The following is a 21306-nucleotide window of genomic DNA, read 5'->3' as shown; positions in this document are numbered from 1 at the left end:
GCATTTTCTCCCAAAGCTTTGTCTGTCACTGTTGTTTCATAATGTCCATATTTTGAAATATTTATATCTTTTCGCAGCACTATGCAAAGACTGTTTGATCCAAATGCAGTTGTTCCCAATAATCTGCTGAGAACCACTGTCCTCTTCAGTAGACGTTTGTTTTGGGGCTTCTTTCTGAGTTACACATTTCAGAAATATTAATATCCACTGCAAAGGTTCATAGGGGCATATAGAGATATATTTACATTTGCAAGTGCCTACAATGCATATTTTAATATATATCTATGCTTGATTAAAGAATTTTGATAAATTCATTAGTCCTGTTTTGTGGTCACAGTGTCAAGCGGTGTGTCATGGGCAGTGTTGGGACTAACGCGTTACAAAGTTACTTTCGGCGGTAAATAGTAATCTAACGCGTTATTTTTTACCGTATTTTCCGCACCATAAGGCGCCCTGGGTTATAAGCCGCGCCTTCAATGAACGGCATATTTCACAACTTTGTCCACCTATAAGCCGCCCCGTGTTGTAAGCCGCATCTAACTGCGCTAAAGGAATGTCAAAAAAACAGTCAAATAGGTCAGTCAAACTTTAATAATATATTAAAACCAGCGTGATGTGGGCGCGCATGGAGTCGTATATCAACATGGACAGAGCTGCGTGAAAAAAGCCACCCGGCCTCTTCGCGTAAACTTAAACTTACCTTAACCACTCGCTCATCTTTTCTTCATCCATCCCTTCGAGTTAGCTTTTATGATGACGCCGGCTGGAAAGGTCTCTTTTGGCAAGGTCTTCCTTTTGAATATCACCATGGGTGGAAGTTTCTGGCCATTAGCATGGCAAGCTAGAACCACAGTGAAGGATGACTTCTCATTCCCTGTGGTGCGAATATTCACCGTACGTGCTCCCGTTGTATCCACAGTGCGGTTCACAGGAATATCAGTTGCTGTGAAATAGTAATCCGTGTGCGGATGGAGAGATTGCGTCTTTTCATGAACCGGATACCTGTCGCTTAGTAGGAGCCATTTTGTGGTCTTTACAGATGTAAACACACAAAGGAAATGAAACGTACAGTGATATCCGCGCGCTTTTTCTTCTTCTACGCGGGCGGGTGGTTGCTTACAGTAGAAGAAGAAGCGCTTCCTGTTCTATGGGGGCGGGTGCTTACCTTGGCGGTTGCTTGCGTAGAAGAAGAAGCGCTTCCTGTTCTACCGGGAAAAAAGATGGCGGCTGTTTACCGAAGTTGCGAGACCGAAACTTTATGAAAATGAATCTTAATATTTATCCATATATAAAGCGCACCGGGTTATAAGGCGCACTGTCAGCTTTTGAGAAAATTTGTGGTTTTTAGGTGCGCCTTATAGTGCGGAAAATACGGTATATTCAGTAACTCAGTTACCGTTACTACATGATGCGTTACTGCGTTATTTTACGTTAGTTTTATGTAGTATCGGCTAAAAACTGAGAAGATCTGAGAGTGTTTTATTGCTGCGGTGTCATCCTTCTGAATGTTCCTGTGTCACAAGGAAGAGGCGTGCTCTACTGAGGACATCTATTAAACAAGACAAAAGGCAAGGAAACAAACAGAGACAGAATTCAATTTGGACTCAATATTGAGGAGAGACATGGCCACTGCACTCTCTGTACAGTCCTGCACCACGCTCTGACGAAGAAGGTTTTTGTCTCCTCATTTATTCAGATGTTCAATGTTCACGCACCAACACATGTCACAGCCGGAATGGGAAGTATGTAAAACAGTCATTGTTTTCGGTCTCATTGAAGTCCAAGAAGAGGATTTCTCGGGCTTGGGCTCTTCCTGGATCCAGCTGGGGCAGGTGTTGGAGGACAATGGATAACCCCTCCCGTCTCCTGACCACAGCAACTTCAAGAGGGCAGCGGGTCGTAAATAGCGTTGACCTCGGTTACCAAATAGTTGGAAGAGAGTTTGTGAAATACTTCAGAGAGAGTTCGTTTAACACTTCAAAGAGAGTTCCTCTGGAAGTTGAGCAGATCCTGCCATCTGTCCGTGTTGAAATCACAGTGGCGTTTCACGAGCCTTCTTCCTCTTCTTAGGCCTCGAAAGACAGCATTCATAATACAACGTTTCTTTTGTGATAACTTACAAACAATTATTCCAACAGTGTGGGTATGTGTGTGTTTATGGGAGGGGGCGTGTCTGTGTTTACTAACAAGACAAGCCGAAGCCGAGTTTCTTAACATGGAGATATTCTCACTACTTATCTTTTGTCTGTCGACCTCAAAGAAAATATTATTTTAGTTGAATGTAAGTTGTGTCTTGGATGAAAGATCCTATCCTAGCAATTCAAATCTGCTGAAACAGCTACAAAAGCAACATGCTTCGACGAAGCTAGTAAAGAGAGACACATTTCACCTCCTAAGCAACAGCGGCTGGATTTTAACGAGGAACTGCTAGCCAGGACAACATTGATAGAGACATTGCACCGTGTGTGCTAGAAGACATGCAGGCTATTTCTACAGTGGAGTCACCCGCTTTCAGGCAGCTAATTAGCATGATACCGGGCATCAAATTGCACCTGGACAGTGAGTACATAAAAATGGAAAGTGAGCTAAAGAAGACGCTCCAAACAAACGATGCAGATGAACAAAGTACCAGCGTGAGGTAAAAGGGGTATTTATTAATAAATTAACAAAAAGCGAGAGCAACGGAAGTCCTTTGACCGGACAGGCTATGACTAAACACAACAAAATGCAAAACACAACGGAAATGTGGAGCAGATGGCATCCACACATACGAGTGTACTTGCGTGTACTGGCTGCTGCCAGATCATTATTAAGAAAAAAATGACCAACAAGAAGGCGAGAAACACTTTTTATTTCAACAGACTCTCGCGCCGTACCTGCCGTCAAGACTCTAAAGACTGACCGCATAGTTCCTGTCTTCACAATAAAAGCGCTGCCTCATTCTGCCTGCGCTAACAAAATAAGAGTCTCAGAAAGCTAGCAAGCTACGGAGTTTGCCGTCAATGTATTTCTTGTAAAGTGTATAAAAAGGAGTATGGAAGCTGGACAAATAAGATGGCAAAAAGTAAGCACTTTCATGTGGTATTGGACAGAAAGGAGGACTTTTTTTCTCCTCCGTTTGAAAATGTGGACGTTATCATCACTACTGTCTGATTCCAATCAATGCAAGTCATCACAATCAGGTAATACACCAATTTATATTCTTGTCTTCATGAAAGAAAGGAATGTTAAACATGCTTGTATTATCATTAAACACCTTTAACTTGTTAACAAAAAACGTCTCTTTCATAAATATCCATCCATTTTTTACTGCTTGTCCCTTTTTTGGGGTCGCGGTGCTGAAGCCTATCTCAGCTGCATTCAGGCGGAAGGCGGGGTACACCCTGGATATAAATAAATATAAATTATATATATGAATGAGGTAGATCCCCTCGACTTTATCAATTGAAAAGTGTATTAATTTATTATTATTAATGTAATGAGATATGAATAACTGATAATACAATTTTCACTTAACACAAAGCTAACCTGATGTGTGTCTTTATATATATATATATATATATATATATATATATATATATATATATATATATATATATATATATATATATATATATGACATGTCTATATATACTATACATATGTCTATGTGTATATATATATATATGTATACATATGTACATGTATACATATGTATATGTATATATATATATATATATATATATATATATATATATATGTATGTGTATATGTATATCGGATTGATACCCAAATTTGTGGTATCATTCAAAACTAATGCAAAGTATCAAACAAGAGAAGAATAAGTGATTATTACATTTTAACAGAAGTGTAGATAGAACTTGTTAGAAGAGCAAACAAGCAGATATTAACAGTAAATGAACAAGTAGATTAATAATTAATTTTCTACCACTTGTCCTTTATAATATGTACAAAATAATAGGTGTATAAATGACACAATATGTTACTGCATACGTCAGCAGACTAATTAGGAGTCTTTGTTTGTTTACTTACTACTAAAAGACAAGTTGTCTAGTATGTTCACTATTTTATTTAAGGACTACATTGCAATAATAAACATATGTTTCATGTACCCTAAGATTTTTTTCTTAAAATAAAGCCAATAATGCAATTTTTTGTGGTCCCCTTTATTTAGAAAAGTAGAGAAAAGTATCGAAATACATTTTGGTACCAACACTATGTTGCATTATTAGATAGATAACGTTTAAAAGATACATAATTGCATGCGGTACATGTCTTTTTTTCCCCCTGTCAAAATCAATAAAGAACGAAAGATAAACTACTTTATTGAAGCACATTATTTCCAGGCTTTCGCAGGCCACATAAAATGAAGTAGCGGGCTACATCTGACCCCCGTATACTTGCCAACCCTCCTGATTTTCCCGGGAGAGTCCCGGATTTCAGTGCCCCTCCCGAAAATCTCCCGGGGCAACCATTCTCACGAATTTCTCCCGATTTCCACCCGGACAACAATATCGGGGTCGTGCCTTTAGCGTCCTCTCTCACCTGAAACCTTCACCCTTTAACGGCCGCTTGCTGTCCTCAGTCACGTACGCTTTTCCTCCATATAAACAGCGTGCCGGCCCGGTCACAGAACATCTATGGCTTTTGGAACTCAGTGTGCACACAACAACCTATCTGGATTCCATAAGAGATTCGATAAGGAATGGGTTCGATAAGAGGATTCGCTAATGGCATCGACATCGATAATTTCTTAACGAACATCATCTCTATCCTCCTTCTTTTATATATATATATATATATATATATATATATATATATATATATATATATATATATATATATATATATATATATTATATATATATTATATATATAATATATATATCACTGAAATTCAAGTATTTCATATATATATATATATATATATGAAATACTTGAATTTCAGTGAATTACAGTTATAATATATATATATATATATATATATATATATATATTATAACTGTAATTCACTGAAATTCAAGTATTTCTTATATATATATATATATATATATATATATATATATATATATATATATATATATATATGTATATATATATATATATCTCCTGATGATTGAGGGAACCCCCTCATGAAACAGGCCTGTAGAGATGAAGTAGTCTTGTGATTTTTTTTCCCACACATACATATATATGTATATATATATATATATATATATATATGTATATATATTAGAGATGCGCGGTTTGCGGGCACAACCGCGGAGTCCGCGGATTATACGCGGATCGGGCGGATGAAATTAAAAAAAATTAGATTTTATCTGCGGGTCGGGTCCGGCGATTGAAATAAAAAAAAATTAGATTTTAAATAGATTCAGGCGGGTGGCAGTTAAACCAATTGGGAAATATATATACATAGTTAAATGTTGTTACCCACATACGAAAAACGAGCAGGCACCTGCAGCATATGCCACAACAGAAGAAAAAGAAAAGAAAAGAGATGGACACTTTTACGGAGCGGAGAAGGGACGCCTCGCCGGGGTCCGGGACCGAGGCCCCTTCCCCTGAGAGGGCCCCACCTGGAGCCGTAGCTGAGGCGATCCGCGAGAAGGGCCCGACGCACGTCCAGGGTCACCACCGCGCCCACCGCACCGACACCCCGCCTCGTCCGCCTTCGCCGCGGCCGGCGTCACGCGCAGCAAGTAAGCAGCTTACCTGCCCGCCACCCCCGTGGCCGGGGGCTCGTAACAGGGGTCACTCCGCGCGCTCCGCCCGCGCAGCTTACCTGCCCGCCACCCCTGTTGCCGGGGGCGCGTAACAGGGGTCACTCCGCGCGCAGTGCGCTCACGAAAGGGGTGGGGCTCAGCCTGGTTGATATAGACAGCAGCTAGGACGGTGGCCATGGAAGTTGGAACCCGCTAAGGAGTGTGTAACAACCCACCTGCCGAATCAACTAGCCCTGAAAATGGATGGCGCTGGAGCGTCGGGCCCATACCCGGCGGTCGCCGGCAGCGAGACGCGCTTGGAGGTGCGCTCAGCGTGGCTCCCATATGATTGCGCACTGGTGTGCGTCTGGGTCGTGACAGCGTGGCACGCGAAAGTGTGTGCTGCATTGGATCAGTCTCCTTTCTTTAACAGGCAAAAGCTTTATAACCTCACCATACCTGCCAACTTTTGAAATCAGAAAAACCTAGTAGCCAAGGTCCAAGGGCCGCAGGCCCCGGTAGGTCCAGGACAAAGTCCTGGTGGAGGGTTCAGGGCTTCGCCCCCCGACGCAAAATGATTATTAGCATTCAGACAGGTTAAAATGTTGCTAAAACCATCACTTTTCTATCAGTCACAGTGACTTTTCAAAACAAAAATATTACAGCAAAAATCATATGGGTTGATTGACATGTTTATTCTGTAAGCTAACTTCAATAGTTTGAAATTATTTTGACAGTTAATGCCAGTTATCCTGTCAACCTTTCACAAGACTTCAATTTGTTAATTGAAAGTATAAACAGTATAAACACTTTTTACAGTAAACAAATGGTAAAACAGTACTAAACAATTCCATTAAAAAAAAAAATTGGTGTCATTATTAACTTTCTGTCCAAGCTTGTATAATCTACTGCCTTGTTCAATTGTAAAAAATATTCTGTGCCTAAAATTCACATTTCTATCACAATTATCATACTGTAAACATGGTAAGCTAACTTCATTAAAATTAATAGTCCTGTCAATAGCATGGAATTACAATTCAAATGTAGTTTTTTTGTAAGCCTTTCAAAAGAATTCAAAATATGAAAAATTAATGAAAATTAATTTAAGCCATCAGACACTTGAAAAGTGGCACATCACATCTCTAATGTAATAATTTGAACTTTTCAACAGAAATAGCACTGCAAAAATATTAAGGACATACTTCTGTATTTTGGTAGTTATGCTGTCAACATTTAACAAGATTTCTTCAACTTGGACTTGAAAGCATAAATAGTATAAACACTTTTAACAGTATAACAGTACTAAACAATTCCAATAGATAACATTGGTGTCATTACCTTTTTGTGGCTAAAATCCAAATTTATTCTATCAGATTGATCATACTGCAAAAATGATATGGTAACTTTATTGCGCACCAAACACAAAGCAAGGCCAAAGTGCATGCATGGTGCAGGAGAACAAAGGACTTCTTTCATTTAAGGTTTGTGATAAACCATCAAACTCATTCGTTAAAAGGACTCTATAGTAATATAAAGCGAGTTTTTCTGGACATTATCATGCAAGAAAAGTTTATTTTTGGGACCGCGATCACCGCGTAATGATTTTTAAAGGTTGCATTACAAACATTTAACTGTCCCATGTGATCAGCCAGTGCGATTGGAAGTCCATGCTCAATTATTGCCTCCGTAAATAAAACTTCGGCATTTATCACATCCAAAAAATCTGTTTGGGCGACGAATAACGTTGAAAGTTTTCCACTTGTATCGCTAGCAACGGCATTAGACTTGTGTTTTTTTGTCCCAACGTGGTCTTTTACATCGCTAATTCCTCCGTGTCCGATCGAACAATCTTGTCTGCACAAGGTGCAATTCACGTAGTTTTCACCCTTTTTTTTTTTAATTAATGAAAAACCGTATTTTTTATGACTGCAACCGTAACCCGGAATAGGTTGATGAAAACCGTACGAATTACGGGAAAACCGGAGTAGTTGGCAGGTATGCCTCACTAATGCCTTGCATCGTCTATATTAGATATATAACAACGGGCGGGTGCGGTTCTGATCAAATGTTACATCCGGGTGGATGGCGGATGGTTGATGACTTTCTGATGCGGTTGCGAATGCAATAATTGCCTATCCGCGCATCTCTAATGTGTGTATATATATATATATATATATATATATATATATGTAGCTGTAATTCACTGAAATTCAAATATTTCTTATATATATATATATATATATATATATATATGTATGTGTGGGAAAAAAATCACAAGACTATTTCATCTCTACAGGCCTGTTTCATGAGGGGGGGGTACCCTCAATCGTCATGAGATTTTTATATATATATATATATATATATATATATATATATATATATATATATATATATATATATATATATATATATATATATATATATATATATATATAATGTGTGTGTGTACAGCTCCACTAATGGACATTGGAGTGTTACTTTCAAAGGCAAAGTTAAAGTATTGCTAGAAACATAATTTTATATGGGACTTTATTGTATTATATACATGTATAGTACATGTTCCAAAAAGAAAAAAAAGCATAAAACACCTCCAGAATTAGAGATATTACAAGTCAAAGTGATGAAGCTTAGTGTTACGCTCATGACTTGGTGTAACTAAACATTACCCTATAAGATGAAGGCAATTGCATTTGATTGATATTTAAAATGTATTCAATGTTTATAAATGAATATTTAAATATACTAAATGTAAAAAAGGGAATAAATATTCAAAATAAGATCATTAAATGAAATCTAGTTTGGTTACGCCATCATGAGCGCAACACAATAGTTGTAAAAGTTTCAACTACAATTCTAAATAAGATGTCAAAAGCAAACTGAAATCAAATACGCACAGCTTAAAGATTGATCAATACCTATTTAAATTTTGTAATACATAAATATGATGATTTATCAAAATATAAAAGAAATATACCTGAACAGAACGCTCATGAAGGTTACACCAAAAAGCAACGCTATGAATCACGTTTTTCCTAGTTTTTGGGGCATTTTTATGCTATTTCCAAGCATCTCCTTTTTTATTATCGTTGATTTTAAATGGTCAAACTAATGCATATTATATATGCATGCACTAGTAAACAAAAAAAAAGTCATATTTATTTTGATTGCTACATTTTGAAGTACATTTGTGCAGGTGGGTGCGAATGTACCCATTACCAGAGCTATATATATATATATATATATATATATATATATATATACATACAGGTAAAAGCCAGTAAATTAGAATATTTTGAAAAACTTGATTTATTTCAGTAATTGCATTCAAAAGGTGTAACTTGTACATTATATTTATTCATTGCACACAGACTGATGCATTCAAATGTTTATTTCATTTAATTTTGATGATTTGAAGTGGCAACAAATGAAAATCCAAAATTCCGTGTGTCACAAAATTAGAATATTGTGTAAGGGCTAAATTTTGAAGACACCTGGTGCCACAAACTAATCAGCTGATTAACTCAAAACACCTGCAAAGGGCTTTAAATGGTCTCACAGTCCAGTTCTGAAGCCTACACAAACATGGGGAAGACTTCAGATTTGACAGCTGTCCAAAAGGCAACCATCGACACATTGCACAAGGAGGGAAAGACACAAAAGGTTATTGCTGAAGAGGCTGGCTGTTCTCAGAGCTCTGTGTCCAAACACATTAATGGAGAGGCAAAGGGAAGGAAAAACTGTGGTCAGAAAAAGTGTACAAGCGATAGGGATCACCGCGCCCTAGTCAAGATTGTGAAAAAAAACCCATTCAAAAATGTGGGGGAGATTCAGAAGGAGTGGACAGCTGCTGGAGTCAGTGCTTCAAGATCCACCACCAAGAGACGCTTGAAAGACATGGGTTTCAACTGCCGCATACCTCGTGTCAAGCCACTGTTGACCAAGAAACAGCGCGAAAAGCGTCTCACCTGGGCTAAGGAAAAAAAGAGCTGGACTGCTGCTGAGTGGTCCAAAGTCATGTTTTCTGACGAAAGCAAATTTTGCATTTCCTTTGGAAATCGAGGTCCCAGAGTCTGGAGGAAGACAGGAGAGGCACAGGATCCACGTTGCCTGAAGTCTAGTGTAAAGTTTCCACCATCAGTGATGGTTTGGGGTGCCATGTCATCTGCTGGTGTCGGTCCACTCTGTTTCCTGAGATCCAGGGTCAACGCAGCCGTCTACCAGCAAGTTTTAGAGCACTTCATGCTTCCTGCTGCTGACCTGCTCTATGGAGATGGAGATTTCAAGTTCCAACAGGACTTGGCGCCTGCACACAGCGCAAAATCTACCCGTGCCTGGTTTACGGACCATGGTATTTCTGTTCTAAATTGGCCCGCCAACTCCCCTGACCTTAGCCCCATAGAAAATCTGTGGGGTATTGTGAAAAGGAAGATGCAGAATGCCAGACCCAAAAACGCAGAAGAGTTGAAGGCCACTATCAGAGCAACCTGGGCTCTCATAACACCTGAGCAGTGCCAGAAACTCATCGACTCCATGCCACGCCGCATTAACGCAGTAAATGAGGCAAAAGGAGCTCCAACCAAGTATTGAGTATTGTACATGCTCATATTTTTCATTTTCATACTTTTCAGTTGGCCAACATTTCTAAAAATCCCTTTTTTGTATTAGCCTTAAGTAATATTCTAATTTTGTGACACACGGAATTTTGGATTTTCATTTGTTGCCACTTCAAATCATCAAAATTAAATGAAATAAACATTTGAATGCATCAGTCTGTGTGCAATGAATAAATATAATGTACAAGTTACACCTTTTGAATGCAATTACTGAAATAAATCAAGTTTTTCAAAATATTCTAATTTACTGGCTTTTACCTATATATATATATATATATATATATATATATATATATATATATATATATATATATATATATATATATATATATATCTCTATCCAGCAGGCCTTTTGAATATCTCCATAATTCTGAGGTCTCAAGGTTTACAAGTATGGACCGCCGGGCCTTGAGTTTGACACGTTACATAAAGTAATATATTTTCTGTTAGTGTGATATTGTCCCATTACATTGAACGCACCACTTCCGGGTTGCACACGCAGTACCAGGGCAAGGACACCCTCTTGTGGACGCCATCGAGAGGAATTATGGACCTCAAACACAATCCTTAACCATCCATCTGCATCAAAACACGGACTTTAACGAGGGTATGAAAGGCTTTTCGTAAAAAAAACGGTGGCTTTAGATTGTTGATGAAGAGGCGATGGCAGGGAGGGAGGGGACATGAGCAGGGTGACGTCATTGTCACCTGGATGTGTAACACACCTGTCTGCTCCTCTTCTCCTGCTTATATCACCTTTCAGGTCCTTTAAAGAGCTGCAAACCGACCACTCGCTTCTGGAAAGACCGAACAGAACAGAAGATCCGTGGGATGATTTATAACACAAACTGGACTCTGAATACACGGAAGCAAGCTGCAGGTACGACGAGTTCAAACTATTATTTACTCTTTTCTATCCTTCTATTGACTCTTTTTCCTCCCCTCAAAGTTGAAATATACACTTTTCACCGACATTCGAATAAAGTACTCACTTATACTCAAAATAAGTACAGTACATATGCGCTTATTTCATAGAACTAAACAAGGAAGTGGCGACATTTTGCAGTATCTTTCATTTAATCGACACAATTATTTTTATTTATTTTTATTTTATTTTTTATTTTCATAACATGGTCACTACTGCCTGGTTTCTCTTGTTATATTCTTATTTTTACTGTTATATTTTTATTCATATAGTTACTTTTTTTTTTTTATTGTTATTGTTATATTTTCTATTTTATTTCCATTTATACCTCCATTATTTACTTTTAAAAGTCTATCTCAATTCTGTACACTGCTGCTGGAATGTAGGTATCAGATCGATACCTAAATGTGTGGTATCATCCAAAACTAATGTCAAGTATCAAAGAAGAGGAGAATAAGTGATTATTACATTTTAACAGAAGTGTAGATAGAACATGTTAAAACGGAAAATTACCAGATATTAACAGTAAATGAACAAGTAGATTGATAATCAATTTATACAGTTTGTCCTTTATAATGTTGAAAAAATAACAGAATGATAAATGACACAATATGTTACTGCATACGTCAGCAGACTAATTAGGAGTCTTTGTTTGTTTACTTACTACTAAAAGACAAGTTGTCTAGTATGCTCACTATTTTATTTAAGGACACAATTGCAATAATAAACATATGTTTAATGTACCCTAAGATTTTTTGTTAAAATAAAGCCAATAATGCATTTTTTTGTGGTCCCCTTTATTTAGAAAAGTATCTTTTTTTTTATTTTTTATAAATATATTATTATTTTTTAATTTTTTCCCCAATTTATAACGGAATAGATGCAAATCGTGATTCATATGTGAATAGATTTTCTTTAGCAAAACTACTGTTTATTAACCTTTTAAATCAGTGTTTTTCAACCACTGTGCCGCGGCACACTAGTGTGCCGTGAGACATTGTCTGGTGTGCCGTGGGAAATTATGCAACTTCACCTAATTTCATACCTGCCAACTACTCCGGTTTTCCCATAATTAGTACGGTTTTCATCAACCTATTCCGGGTTACGGTTGCAGTGATAAAAAATACGGTTTTTCATTAATTAAAAAAAATATATTTTTTAAAGTTTTATTCACGAAAGCACGTAACAACAATGACAATCGACAATGCTTCCCGTAACTTCCAACGAGCCATTCCGAATGCCATGCGCGAGGCTATTTATAGCACCGCTGCCAAGCACGAGGCCATTGTTTCCAAACGAGCGAACGATCATGGAATCAGCCGGAGAAAAATCGCAAACGAGTCTTAAACCGAAAAGAAAACTGCAGTCATTCCGTGAAGAATATTCAAAAGCCTATCCGGGAATAATTATCCGTTCCAAAAAGGGTGAAAACTACGCGAATTGCACCTTGTGCAGACAAGATTTTTCGATCGGACACGGAGGAATTAGCGATGTAAAAGACCACGTTGGGACAAAAAAAACACAAGTCTAATGCCGTTGTTTTACCGAAATCTGTTACCCATCGGAATTTGTAACTCCAGGGGGCGATGTTCCCATGACGTTTGTTTGATGGTTAAACGGCAAGCCCAAAGAGAAGAAGAACGCTTGAGTAAATGGCGTAAACTCTCCTTAATGCTGAAACGTCAGTTGTCAGAATTTCAGCATTAATAATAACAATGGACTCATACTATAATGAAAGTAAGTCATTGATTTCCAGAATATGTGTAATTTATTAATGCTGAAATTCTGACAACTGACGTTTCATTCCATGATAGCTTTTAATCCGGAAAATGTATGTGTGTGAGAGAGAATCAACAGCTGATACAATGGACTCATACTATAATGAAAGCAAGTCATTGATTTCCAGAATATGTGTAATTTATTAATGCTGAAATTCTGACAACTGACGTTTCAGCATTAAGGATAGTTTACGCCATTTACGCAAGCGTTCTTCTTCTCCTCCTCTTTGGGCTTGCCGTTTAACCATCAAACAAACGCCATGGGAACATCGCTCCCTGGAGTTACAAATTCCGATGGGTAACAGATTTCGGTACAAGTGGAAAACTTTCAACGTTTTTCGTCGCCCAAACAGATTATTTGGATGTGATAAATGCCGAAGTTTTATTTACGGAGGCAATAATTGAGCAAACAAAAAGGTAATGACACCAATGTTATCTATTGGAATTGTTTAGTACTGTTATACTGTTAAAAGGGTTTATACTATTTATGCTTTCAAGTCCAAGTTGAAGAAATCTTGTTAAATGTTGACAGCATAACTACCAAAATACAGAAGTATGTCCTTAATATTTTTGCAGTGCTATTTCTGTTGAAAAGTTCAAATGATTACATTAGAGATGTGATGTGCCACTTTTCAAGTGTCTGATGGCTTAAATTAATTTTCATTAATTTTTCATATTTTGAATTCTTTTGAAAGGCTTACAAAAAAATTACATTTGAATTGTAATTCCATGCTATTGACAGGACTATTAATTTTAATGAAGTTAGCTTACCATGTTTACAGTATGATAATTGTGATAGAAATGTGAATTTTAGGCACAGAATATTTTTTACAATTGAACAAGGCAGTAGATTATACAAGCTTGGACAGAAAGTTAATAATGACACCAATTTTTTTTTTTATGGAATTGTTTAGTACTGTTTTACCATTTGTTTACTGTAAAAAGTGTTTATACTGTTTATACTTTCAATTAACAAATTGAAGTCTTGTGAAAGGTTGACAGGATAACTGGCATTAACTGTCAAAATAATTTCAAACTATTGAAGTTAGCTTACAGAATAAACATGTCAATCAACCCATATGATTTTTGCTGTAATGTTTTTGTTTTGAAAAGTCACTGTGACTGATAGAAAAGTGATGGTTTTAGCAACATTTTAACCTGTCTGAATGCTAATAATCATTTTGCGTCGGGGGGCGCAGGAACCCCCCACCAGGACTTTGTCCTGGACCTACCGGGCCCTGCGGCCCCTGGACCCTGGCTACTAGGTTTTTCTGATTTCAAAAGTTGGCAGGTATGTAATTTATCCCAAAAATATTTTTTGCAAATCAATAATTATAACCTGCCAATAATGTGCAGTTGCTTAGTGTCTGTGCTGTGTAAAACTCGGCAGGGTAAGCACGTTATACTCCATGTCAGTAGGTGGCAGCAGGTAGTTCATTGCTTCGTAAAAGTCGGAATGTGTCGGGTGAGACGAGGATGGTTTGTTGTGATCTCAATATGCAGACCACAGCGGGAGGCGGCGTACAGGTAAAAAAAAGGTATATAATGCTTAAACCCAAAATGAAACAGAGGAAAGGAAAAGTCAACGGATATGCAAAACGAAAGTCAAACTGAACTTTGCTACAAAGTAAACAGAGACAGTATACTGGACGACAGCAAAAACTTACGGCGTCGACTAAAGTACATCCGTACGTGACATGACAATCAACAATGTCCTCACAAAGAAGGGTAGAAACAACGTAAATAGCCTTGTTTGCTAACACAAACCAGGTGTGCGGAATAGCGCTCAAAGGAAGACATGAAACAGGAAAACACCGACAAAACAGGAAGGGCCACCAAAATAACAGCGCAAGACAAGAACTAAAGCACTACACACAGGAAAACACCAACAAACTCAAAATAAGACACAACGACCTGGTGGAGTTACATTTCTTAACGTCTTCTACTGGTGGTGTGCCTCCATATTTTTTTTATGACAAAAATGTGCCTTGCCTCAAAAAAGGTTGAAAAACACTGTTTTAAATGATGCCACATTTGTAAGGAACAACCGTTTGTGAGATTAGAAAAAATATTTTTTGTTAAAATAAAGCCAATAATGGCATTTTTAGTGTTCCCCTTTAGTTAGAAAAGTATCTTCTTTTTTTTTTTAATAAATATATTATTTTTTTTATTTTTTCCCCAATTTATAACGGAATAGAAGCGAATCGTGATTCATATGTGAATAGATTTTTTTTTTTTTTAGCAAAACTACTGTTTATTAACCTTTTAAATGATGCCACATTTGTAAGGAACAACCGTTTGTGAGATTAGAAAAAATATTTTTTGTTAAAATAAAGCCAATAATGCCATTTTTAGTGGTCCCCTTTATTTAGAAAAGTATCTTCTTTTTTTTTTTAAATAAATATATTATTTTTTAATTTTTTCCCCAATTTATAACGGACTTATAACTACTGTTTATTAACCTTTTAAATGATGCCACATTTGTAAGGAACAACCATTTGTGGGATTAGAATTTTTTTTTTGTTAAAATAAAGCCAATAATGCCATTTTTAGTGGTCCCCTTTATTTAGAAAAGTATCTTCTTTTTTTTTTAAAATAAATATATTATTTTTTAATTTTTTCCCCAATTTATAACGGACTTATAACTACTGTTTATTAACCTTTTAAATGATGCCACATTTGTAAGGAACAACCATTTGTGGGATTAGAATTTTTTTTTTGTTAAAATAAAGCCAATAATGCCATTTTTAGTGGTCCCCTTTATTTAGAAAAGTATCTTCTTTTTTTTTTTAAATAAATATATTATTTTTTTATTTTTTCCCCAATTTATAACGGACTTATAACTACTGTTTATTAACCTTTTAAATTATGCCACATTTGTAAGGAACAACCGTTTGTGAGATTAGAAAAAATATTTTTTGTTAAAATAAAGCCAATAATGCCATTTTTAGTGGTCCCCTTTATTTAGAAAAGTATCTTCTTTTTTTTTTAAATAAATATATTATTTTTTAATTTTTTCCCCAATTTATAACGGACTTATAACTACTGTTTATTAACCTTTTAAATGATGCCACATTTGTAAGGAACAACCATTTGTGGGATTAGAATTTTTTTTTTGTTAAAATAAAGCCAATAATGCCATTTTTAGTGGTCCCCTTTATTTAGAAAAGTATCTTCTTTTTTTTTTAAAATAAATATATTATTTTTTTATTTTTTCCCCAATTTATAACGGACTTATAACTACTGTTTATTAACCTTTTAAATGATGCCACATTTGTAAGGAACAACCGTTTGTGAGATTAGAAAAAATATTTTTTGTTAAAATAAAGCCAATAATGCCATTTTTAGTGGTCCCCTTTATTTAGAAAAGTATCTTCTTTTTTTTTTTAAATAAATATATTATTTTTTAATTTTTTCCCCAATTTATAACGGACTTATAACTACTGTTTATTAACCTTTTAAATGATGCCACATTTGTAAGGAACAACCATTTGTGGGATTATAATTTTTTTTTTGTTAAAATAAAGCCAATAATGCCATTTTTAGTGGTACCCTTTATTTAGAAAAGTATCTTCTTTTTTTTTTTAAATAAATATATTATTTTTTAATTTTTTCCCCAATTTATAACGGACTTATAACTACTGTTTATTAACCTTTTAAATTATGCCACATTTGTAAGGAACAACTGTTTGTGAGATTAGAAAAAATATTTTTTGTTAAAATAAAGCCAATAATGTCATTTTTAGTGGTCCCCTTTATTTAGAAAAGTATCTTCTTTTTTTAAAAATAAATATATTATTTTTTAATTTTTTCATCAATTTATAACGGACTTATAACTACTGTTTATTAACCTTTTAAATGATGCCACATTTGTAAGGAACAACCATTTGTGGGATTAGAATTTTTTTTTGTTAAAATAAAGCCAATAATGCTATTTTTTGTGGTCCCCTTTATTTAGAAAAGTATAAAAAATTGTGGAAATACATTTTGGTACCGGTACCAAAATATTGGTACCGAGACAACCCTACCTGCTGTTTAAGCGTCTCCTTTTCGGTGACATTATGAAATAGTCATTCATGTAGAAACTTTGTGACTAAAGTCACTTTTAGCCAACATTTAATGTGATTTGATCTCTGACGTGCCTTTTATGTTTATGTTTATTTGCTTTAATACATTTAGAATGGAGCGTCAAACTGCTTGACAGGTATAACACAACAAATTGCAACAATATACCATAATAGTTATGGGATTCAAACTTCCCCCTAAAAGAAGCTGTCAAAGTAATGCAAGGTCGATTATTTTCTATTTTATTTTGCTTGAACGATTGTATAATTTTGGTTTGGAATGTACTTTGTGGTTCAAAGAAGAACATTCTAAGTAGTTTATTGTATAGGACCAATTACACAATTAAATATTGTTTGTGCTCACAAATGGTCGCACATGTTTTTTTTCCCACAGTCTAGCAATATATTTGTGACAGTTGGATGTTGTTGCTGATTGTCATCAATTTGCACAATTGGCCATTAAAGCATGTGCGGACCACAGTGTAATTGTAGTAGACACGGTTGGAAAGAAGAATAACAGGGAAAATAGTGGGTGAAAACCGTGAAGAGCAAGACAAATTATGTTTAGAAATACAAATTAACATTCTTTTGTCCCTTTTTTAAAACATTTTTTTATTGTCCCAAACAAGACAGAGCCTTGTTGACCAGTAGTGATACGTGCTTTCATGTGAGTCTCCAAAAGTCCCAAGTAACACCAGAAAAAGTCCTGCTTTTTTTGGAAACATATGTCTATAGCAGTGAACCCGTATTCAGTCTTTGCTTAGTCGAAATGTGACATTCGCAAACGAGTCGAGTCTTTTGAACGTCTCTTCAATGAACAGTGACAACTAGAGATGTCCGATAATGGCTTTTTTGCCGATATCCGATATTCCGATAATGTCCATTAATTACCGATTCCGATATCAACCGATATCGATATATACAGTCGTGGAATTAACACGTTATTATGCCTAGGCGTCCCGGAAGAGTTAATGCTGCAAGGGGTTCTGGGTATTTGTTCTGTTGTGTTTATGTTGTGTTACGGTGCGGATGTTCTCCCGAAATGTGTTTGTCATTCTTGTTTGGTGTGGGTTCACAGTGTGGCACATATTTGTAACTGTCATGATCTGTGGTCTGGATCATGTTTTTGTTATTTTCTGTTAGTTTTAAGACTCCACTGGTTCCTGTTTTTGTACACTCTTGTTTGTTTAGTTACCATGGTGACTTATTAGTTTCACCTGCCTCATGTGTTCGTACTCAGTGGCCTAGTGGTTAGAGTGTCCGCCCTGAGATCGGTAGGTTGTGAGTTCAAACCCCGGCCAAGTCATACCAAAGACTATAAAAATGGGACCCATTACTTCCCTGCTTGGCACTCAGCATCAAGGGTTGGAATTGGGGGTTAAATCACCAAAAAACTGATTCCCGGGCGCGGCACCGCTGCTGCCCACTGCTCCCCTCACCTCCTAGGGGGTGGAACAAGGGGATGGGTCAAATGCAGAGGACAAATTTCACCACACCTAGTGTGTGTGTGACAATCATTGGTACTTTAACTTAACTTTAACCTGCTCTAATCAAGAGACTATTATTTAAGCCTGTCTTTGCCAGTTAGTCGTCCTGGCGCCATTGCTTGTTTCATGCCACAGTTTCATGCTTGTTTCATGCTGAGTTAATGCTGCTCGTTCCATGTCTTATTCCAAGTTTTTTGCTAGTTATTTGTTTCATGCCACAATCGACTTGTCCAGGGTGTACCCCGCCTTCCGCCCGATTGTAGCTGAGATAGGCTCCAGCGCCCCCCGCGACCCCAAAGGGAATAAGCGGTAGAAAATGGATGGATGGATGGGATGGATGGATGTTCTATGCCATAGTTTGATTAGTTGTTTCATGTCGATAGTTTCACGTCCTAAGTTTTTGCCTAAGCTTCCGCGTGCGATAGGCACGCTTGCCTTCGGGCTGCTTTCTGTTTTTTGTACCCTTTTGAGTTTTGAATAATTAAATATGTTCCTACCTTCACGTCTTGTCCGGAATAGTCCGTTTGCTTCCCGGGAGAACAAACCTCGCAGTGAGCTGCGACCCCCGGTTATGACAGTAACAGTGTTAAAGTTGTTTATACGGCCACCCTCAGTGTGACCTGTATGGCTGTTGACCAAGTATGTCTTGCATTCACTTGTGTGTGTGAAAAGCCGTAGATATTACGTGATTGGGCCGGCACGCAAAGGCAGTGCCTTTAAGGTTTATTGGCGCTCTGTACTTCTCCCTACGTCCGTGTACACAGCGGCGTTTTAAAAAGTCATACATTTTGAAATCGATACCGATAATTTCCGATTATTACATTTTAAAGCCATACAGGTCACACTGAGGGTGGCCGTATAAACAACTTTAACACTGTTACATATATGCGCCACACTGTGAACCCGCACCAAACAAGATTGACAAACACATTTCGGGAGAACATCCGCACCGTAACACAACATAAACACAACAGAACAAATACCCAGAACCCCTTGCAGCACTAACTCTTCTGGGACGCTACAATATACACCCCCTGATAACCCCTAAAACCCCCGCCTCCCCCCAACTCCGCCCACCTCAACCTCCTCATGCTCTCTCAGGGAGAGCATGTCCCAAATTCCAAGCTGCTGTTTTGAGGCATGTTAAAAAAAATAATGCACTTTGTGACTTCAATAATAAATATGGCATTTTTTTTCCATAACTTGAGTTGATTTATTTTGGAAAACCTTGTTACATTGTTTAATGCATCCAGCTGGGCATCACAACAAAATTAGGCATAATAATGTGTTCATTCCACGATTGTATAAATCGGTATCGGTTCATATCTGAATCGGTAATTAGGAGTTGGACAATATCGGAATATCGGATATCGGCAAAAAAGCCATTATCGGACATCTCTAATCGGAACCATCAGTTTACCCAACACGTAGTAAATCCATCTGGATCCATAAATCCGTAATGTCGATACCAAGTAGTAGTATCAGTATATAATCAATACTAGAGTCATCCGCTCAATTTACAAAATAATTTTTTGCCAGTTTTTTTGTGTTTGTTTACAATCTCAAGGAATAATTCCCTGGACACAAGAGGACTTTGAGTGCAAAAAAACCCCCAAGTGATTTAATTTAGTAGTAGATAGTTGTTGCCTTTGTTTAGTTATTGTGTATCATCGACTTTGTTTTGCACAATTGCATGCCATAGAACAGTGATTTTCAACCACTGTGCCGCGGCACACTAGTCGTGAGATATTGTCTGGTGTGCCGTGGGAAATTATGCAACTTCACATAATTGGCCTAAAAAAGTATTATTTGCAAATCAATAGTCATAATAATGTGCCGTTGTCTCGTCAACCCTACTTTGCAGTAGGGCTGCAATAATTAATCGATCAGTTTGATTATGCAATCATTTCATGTGACTTTAGTTTTTTGGTCAGTAATTTTTTGTTTTTAGGAGCATTTGAAAAAGTTTCCACTTTTGTTATAGTACAAACCCCGTTTCCATATGAGTTGGGAAATTGTGTTAGATGTAAATATAAACGGAATACAATGATTTGCAAATCCTTTTCAACCCATATTCAGTTGAATGCACTACAAAGATATTTGATGTTCAAACTCATAAACTTTATTTTTTTTTTTCAAATAATAATTAACTTAGAATTTCATGGCTCCAACACGTGCCAAAGTAGTTGGGAAAGGGCATGTTCACCACTGTGTTACATGGCCTTTCCTTTCACCAACACTCAGTAAACGTTTGGGAACTGAGGAGACACATTTTTGAAGCTTCTCAGGTGGAATTCTTTCCCATTCTTGCTTGATGTACAGCTTAAGTTGTTCAACAGTCCGGGGGTCTCCCTTGTGGTATTTTAGGCTTCATAATGCGCCACACATTTTCAATGGGAGACAGGTCTGGACTACAGGCAGGCCAGTCTAGTACCCGCACTCTTTTACTATGAAGCCACGTTGATGTAACACGTGGCTTGGCATTGTCTTGCTGAAATAAGCAGGGGCGTCCATGGTAGCGTTGCTTGGATGGCAACATATGTTGCTCCAAAACCTGTATGTACCTTTCAGCATTAATGGTGCCTTCACAGATGTGTAAGTTACCCATGTCTTGGGCACTAATACACCCCCATACCATCACACATGCTGACTTTTACACTTTGCGCTTATAACAATCCGGATGGTTCTTTTCCTCTTTGGTCCGGAGGACACGACGTCCACAGTTTCCAAAAAC

The 21306-nt window shown here is 37.0% G+C and overlaps 2 protein-coding genes across 4 annotated transcripts in view; both read left to right on the top strand.

Moving 5' to 3' along the window:
* The window catches only part of LOC133619822 (transmembrane protein 230-like), a 43300-nt gene extending 42986 nt beyond the window's left edge, over positions 1-314 (top strand). Inside the window, exon 4 of the mRNA XM_061981086.2 lies at positions 1-314. This exon is cut by the window's left edge and continues 498 nt beyond it. The gene's annotated coding sequence lies outside the window, so the exon portion shown is untranslated.
* A 10497-nt stretch (positions 315-10811) lies between these two features.
* igsf9a (immunoglobulin superfamily, member 9a) overlaps positions 10812-21306 on the top strand; it is a 228671-nt gene continuing 218176 nt past the window's right edge. For all 3 annotated transcript variants that reach the window (XM_061980875.2, XM_061980874.2, XM_061980872.2), the window contains exons 1-2: positions 10812-10925; positions 11082-11198. The gene's annotated coding sequence lies outside the window, so the exon portion shown is untranslated. The remainder of the gene's footprint in view (positions 10926-11081; positions 11199-21306) is intronic.

This window comes from Nerophis lumbriciformis, linkage group LG20 (assembly GCF_033978685.3).
Source record: "Nerophis lumbriciformis linkage group LG20, RoL_Nlum_v2.1, whole genome shotgun sequence".
NCBI classification, from domain to species: domain Eukaryota; kingdom Metazoa; phylum Chordata; class Actinopteri; order Syngnathiformes; family Syngnathidae; genus Nerophis; species Nerophis lumbriciformis.
Note: the sequence above shows the minus strand (reverse complement) of the source record. Positions and strands in the feature narration are given on the sequence as shown.